Here is a 5,501-nt window from a genome sequence, read left to right on the forward strand (position 1 = left end):
GAGCATCACTGACTCTGCCCCAGAGAGCAGAGGAGCTGGGGTCTCCCAGCTGTGGCGGCTGCCCCAGAACAGGGGTGATGACAGTTTTTATGCCGTGCCCCCTTTTTGGCCCTGCACTGAGCTGCTCCCCACAACCTGTGGGAGAACCATAGGAAGGGATGCTGACGGGGCGTGTGCTGGTGGGGGCTCAGGTGCTGGGCCAGCACTGGGTCCTCTCTGGGGAAGGGGGAAGTGCTATGAAGCCAGGTCACCTGCAGTGCCCCTGGGGGACCCTGTGCACCACACTAGGGCACCTGCCAGACAGGAACCAGCCGCCTCAGCCCAGCAGCAGGGAAGTTGTCCCAGGTGCACCTGCCTCCTCCCCCTGCTTGGCCCATCACAAACAGCTCCCATCCCCCAGCTTCTGCTCTGTCCCCTGCGCTCTGGTGCAGAGGCTGAGATTTGGCGACACAGCAGTAGCTGCAGGGGGAGGGGGCAGGGGATCGTGCTGAGCCCTGGGCTGGTCGGGTCACAGTTATGCCAATGCACATCAACCCAGCAAACCTGTCCCCTCGGCTGAGATCTGGGTACAGAGGGGAAGTGACAGTTGCTACTCATATTGAATAGGAACTGAGAGAAAGCCGGGCTAGTCTGTGTACTATCAAAGCCAAAAAGCAGTCCAGGAGCACGTCAAAGACTGACACACTAATTGATTAGGTGCTGAGCTTTCATGGGACACAAAAGCTCATCACCCAATCAGTTATTTTGTGCATCTTTAAAGTGCTACTGAACTGCTTTTTTCATAGAATCACAGAATCATAGAACATTAGGACTGGAAGGGACCTCGAGAGGCCATCGAGTCCAGTCCCCTGCCCTCACGGCAGGACCAAGTACTGTCTAGACCATCCCTGACAGACATCTATCTAACCTGTTCTTAAATATCTCCAGAGATGGAGATTCCACAACCTCCCCAGGCAATTTATTCCAGTGTCTGACCACCCTGACCCTTCGGAATTTTTTCCTAATGTCCAACCTAAACCTCCCTTGCTGCAGTTTAAGCCCGTTGCTTCTGGTTCTATCCTCAGAGGGCAAAAAGAACAAGTTTTCTCCCTCCTCCTCATGACACCCTTTTACATAACTTAAAACCGCTCTCAGGTCCCCCTCAATCTTCTCTTTTCTAAACTAAACAAGCCCAGTTCTTTCAGCCGTCCTTCATCGCTCATGTTCTCTAGATCCTTGATCATTCTGTTTGCTCTTTTCTGGTCCTTCTCCAATTTCTCCACATATTTCTTGAACTGCATTGCCCAGAACTGGACACAATACTCCAGCTGAGGCCTAACCAGTGCAGAGGAGAGCAGAAGAATGACTTCTTGTGTCTTGTTCACAACACACCTGTTAACGCATCCCAGATTCATGCTTGCTTGTTTTGCAACAGCATCACACTGTTGACTCATACTTAACTTGTGGTCCACTAGAGCCCCTCGATCCCTTTCTGCTGCAGTCATTCCTAGACAGTCTCTTCCCATTCTGTATGTGTGAAGCAGATTGTTCCTTCCCAAGTGGAGCACTTTGCATTTGTTCTTATTAAACTTCATCCTGTTTGCCTCAGACCATTTCTCTAATTTCTCCAGATCATTTTGAACTTTGACCCTATCCTCCAAAGCAGTTGCAACCCCTCCCACAGCTTGGTATCATCTGCAAACTAAAAAGGCATACTTTCTTAACCAATGTCTAAACCGTTCATGAATGTATTGAACAGAAAAGGTTTTAGTTTTGGTTCTCATAAGAGCAGTTTGAGTATTATTTTTTACATGTAAGGCATGTGGCAGCAGGAGCTCCGTATTGCTGAAGGGTTTGGGGAATGTGTCCTTTAGAGAGTGTCTGCAGGAAAATGCAAAGGTGTGCTTATGTAATGCCTTGGAAACAAAGCCTGATGGGAACAGGCAAAGCAATGAGCCTTTGTCGACTGTAAACAACATGTTGTTGGAAAGTCACAATTTAGGCTATCACCCAGTGTAAGAACTGAGGAGTCTCATCAAAGCTTGAAGTTGTTGTGAGGGTACAGGGCAGTCATCACTGCTGTGTAAGATATGGATTGCACAGGGCTCCCTCCATGGAAGCATTGTGAGGTAAAAACCAGGGAGGGAAAGGGGATCTTGGGCAAGGCAGAAGGGCAGGTTCTTGAAACAGTCGGCAAACACACTTGAGGGGCCTCAGTTCTGTCCACTCTGTCAGTGTTGTTACTGCAGTTGTTTCTTCTCTTGTGTGTGGGCTGTCATTTCTGTCAGTCACTCTGCTGTCAGGGAGATTTTCTGTGGGGCAGCTGCCTCAGGCCCTGGCATGCTGCTACTCAGGGAGGCAGCTCCTGCTATGGGGAGTTTTCTGCATGGGACAGCTGCCTGTTGGCCAGGACCTCTGCTGTGAGGTGGCTGCTGGGTGGCTTTACAACCCTTATTTTCACCACATTCTGCACCTAGAGGTTACACCCATCCTCCTCTCCCCTTTGTCTCTGTTGTGTCATCTCCATCTCTGGTGCCTCACTGTGAGTCACCAACACACCATCGAGGAGGAGACATGAGACAGGAAAGCAGCTCCCCCGTCCTAGAGATTGGTGTCTGGTACTTGCCATAGTTCCAATCTCAGTGGGACCTGGTGGTGCTCTACTGTAAATCTCGTCTTCTCCAAGGGCTGGACTATTTTGTCCCCAGGGGGACCTGAGTGAGGTCTTTTTCCTCCTGCTGCATGAATGAGGCCCACTCTACCCAGGTCTCGGGTTAGGCTGGCTCGTCAACCTGAGTGCAAAAGGTTGGGGCTCCAGAACTGAGCAGCGTGTGTAGAGATAGATGCGGTCTGAGGTTGTGTTTCTCATGGCTTCTCCTGATGCCCTCACAACTGGTCCTGGAGCTGCCAGGCTATTCCTCTTGCACACATGGCACTCAAAGGAAGGAGCATGAAGACCAGGCTAAAAATTCAGGGGACAGAAGGGGAGAGGAGGAGTCCCAGGCTGGAGCCCAGCTCACCTGTCTTCCTCTGGGCACCTGGAGGTGGGGCAGCTGGTACTGACACCTCAAGGGGAAGGCTCAAAAGCCGCAGAGGGCAGTGCAAGAGGAGGGGAGGACCATGACTGCATGTGGCCTGAGAATCTTCATAACGTCTCTGAGCCAGGCTGCTCCCCACCACCAACCCCTCACTGAGGACACCCCAAAGCAGCGCGTGGTCTGCAGCCAGCATCACAAGGTGGGAGAAAATCAGCCAGTCCCTCAGTGGGGTCTCATAACTGTGGGGCTCATTTCAGCTGTGGGGCAGGAGATGTGTCCTGAAGAGGCTTTTCCCCAGCTGGAGACAAGCACAAAACAATCCAGAGCTTGCACAGGGTTAGGCACAGGCACATGGAGACCTGCCCCCAGCCCTGTGTCTGGTTCTGCAGATCAGTCTATTGCTGTTGGGACAGAGAGGAGATTGTGACATTCATTCCCCCTTGGGCAAGTGTCTGTCCCTTTCCCAGCTGTGTACTGCACAGCTCAGGAGCTGGGAGAGACCAGAGCCCCTGAGCCAGCCTTGGGAACAGGCCCTTCCCTTAGAGGCAGCTGCCCTATCACTGGCTGCAGCTGAACCAGGGCTGCCCACTCCTTCCCAGGGCATTACACAGGTGAGTGTAGCACTGTTGGGCTGACATAGGAGACAGGCTGGGCCCAGCAGCAGCCAGAGCAGTGACCACACCCCAGGGTCAGCATTTCCCCCAGGCACAGACTCCCCTGGCCTCTTCCACACACTGGTCACAGACAGCCCCTGGGTAGTGTCTCAGGCTGTGCACTGCTGTGTTGTCCTGGTTCCAGGATGTGGCTAAAACACAACCCTCACTGTGAGCAGGACTTGAACCTGCACAGGGAAACCCTATCAGATTTCAAGTCCAACACCTTAACCACTCAGCCATCACAGCTACAAGGTTAATTTTTCTCAAGGCCAGAGACACTGGTGAACGCTCAGGGTCCAAGGCTGGTGAGGAACACTGCCAGACAGCTGGTGCATTAGCTGCCCTCCCTGTCCTCAGCCCCGGCCCCGGCAGTGTCCCTGGAAGCTGTGTGCTTGGGTGGCTGCTCAGGAGAGATGCAGGTGCTGCCTGGCTAATTAGCAGAGTCCCACAGGCAGCAGCTGGTGTTTCTCTTGGAGGTGCACATCTGCCCAGGCCTTGGTGCACAGAGCAAAATGTATTCTATGTCCCCAGGGAACATTCGAGGGAACTGTGGCCCTGGGGCAGCAGAGGGTGGGGGAGGGGGATCATTCTGCCCTGGAGAAAGTTCAATGTAAAATCGGAAGAATCACAGCTTTCTAATTCAGAAAATATTGTTGCAACAAGGTGCAAATAGAAGAACATTTTCATTTCATTTCGCTCCCTGACCAGACACAGCAGTGGCTGTCAGTGACCACACCCTGGGCAGTGCCGTGGACAGAGGCAGGCGGTGGTTGATTCCTGGCATGGGTCTGACTCCGACTGGCTCCCCAGCAGTGCCTGCAGCCTCCGGCTGGCAGCGTGTGGGGTGAGGGGAGCCCCACATGGATAAGAACCTAAGAACGACCGTACTGGGTCAGACCAAAGGTCCAGCCAGCCCAGTATCCTGTCTGCCAACAGTGTTCAATACCAGGTGCCCCAGAGGGAGTGAAGTGGACAGGTCACGATCTCTCTCCTGCCATCCATGCCCAGCCCCTGACAGACAGAGCCGAGGGACAACATTCCTTCCCAGCCTGGACCGAACCTCCATGAACTGATCGAGCTTTTTTACCCCTGCTATAGCCCTGGCCGTCACAGTCTCCCCCAGCAGGGAGAGCCGCGGGGCGGCTGTGTGCCGGGTGAAGAGCTTCCTGTTAGTTGTTTTATGCCTCCTGCTCATTCATGTCACTTGGTGGCCCCTAGTTCTGATATGATGGGAACAAGTCAATCATTTTCCTTGTTCACTTTCTCTCTCCTCTCTCAGACCTGCTCTGACCTGGCTGGGGGAGAGCCGAATCCTGTCTGGCCATCGCAGCAGGGCCCTGGGCAGCCCCCCACTCAGGGACAGAGCGGCCCCACGGGGGTGTCTGAGAACAACACACTAGGGGCACGGGGGGTGGGTATTGTCCTCCCCTGGGACCATTGTTCCTCCCCCTCCCCCAGCTGGGACCATTGGACCTCCCCTTTCCCTCCCTGGAGCTATTGCACCTTCCCCTTCACCCACAGGGGCCAGTGAACCTCCCCCGCACTGGGACCATTGTAGCTCACCATGCTGGGGACACTGTTCCACCCCTCCCCTGCTGGAGACACTGTACCACCCCTCCCCCACTGGGACCATAGTACCTCTCCCTCCCCCTGCCTCTTGGGCCACTGTACCTCCGTCCCCGCTGGGGCCTTTGTGCCTCCCCCCACTGGGACCATTGTAGCTCACCATCCAGGGGACAACTTACCTCCTTCCCATGCTGGAGCTATTGCACTTCTACCCACCCCCCAGGGGCATTGTACCTCCTTCTCCCCCACTGGGGCCATTGTA

The 5,501-nt window shown here is 54.2% G+C and overlaps 1 non-coding gene across 1 annotated transcript; it reads right to left on the reverse strand.

Moving 5' to 3' along the window:
* Positions 1–3,837: 3,837 nt before the first annotated feature.
* On the reverse strand, positions 3,838–3,919 carry TRNAS-UGA (transfer RNA serine (anticodon UGA)). The gene has a single exon. It is a non-coding gene; the product is annotated as a tRNA-Ser (tRNA).
* Positions 3,920–5,501: the final 1,582 nt, after the last annotated feature.

The sequence above is a fragment of the Carettochelys insculpta genome, chromosome 7, assembly GCF_033958435.1.
Source record: "Carettochelys insculpta isolate YL-2023 chromosome 7, ASM3395843v1, whole genome shotgun sequence".
Taxonomy (NCBI): Eukaryota; Metazoa; Chordata; order Testudines; family Carettochelyidae; genus Carettochelys; species Carettochelys insculpta.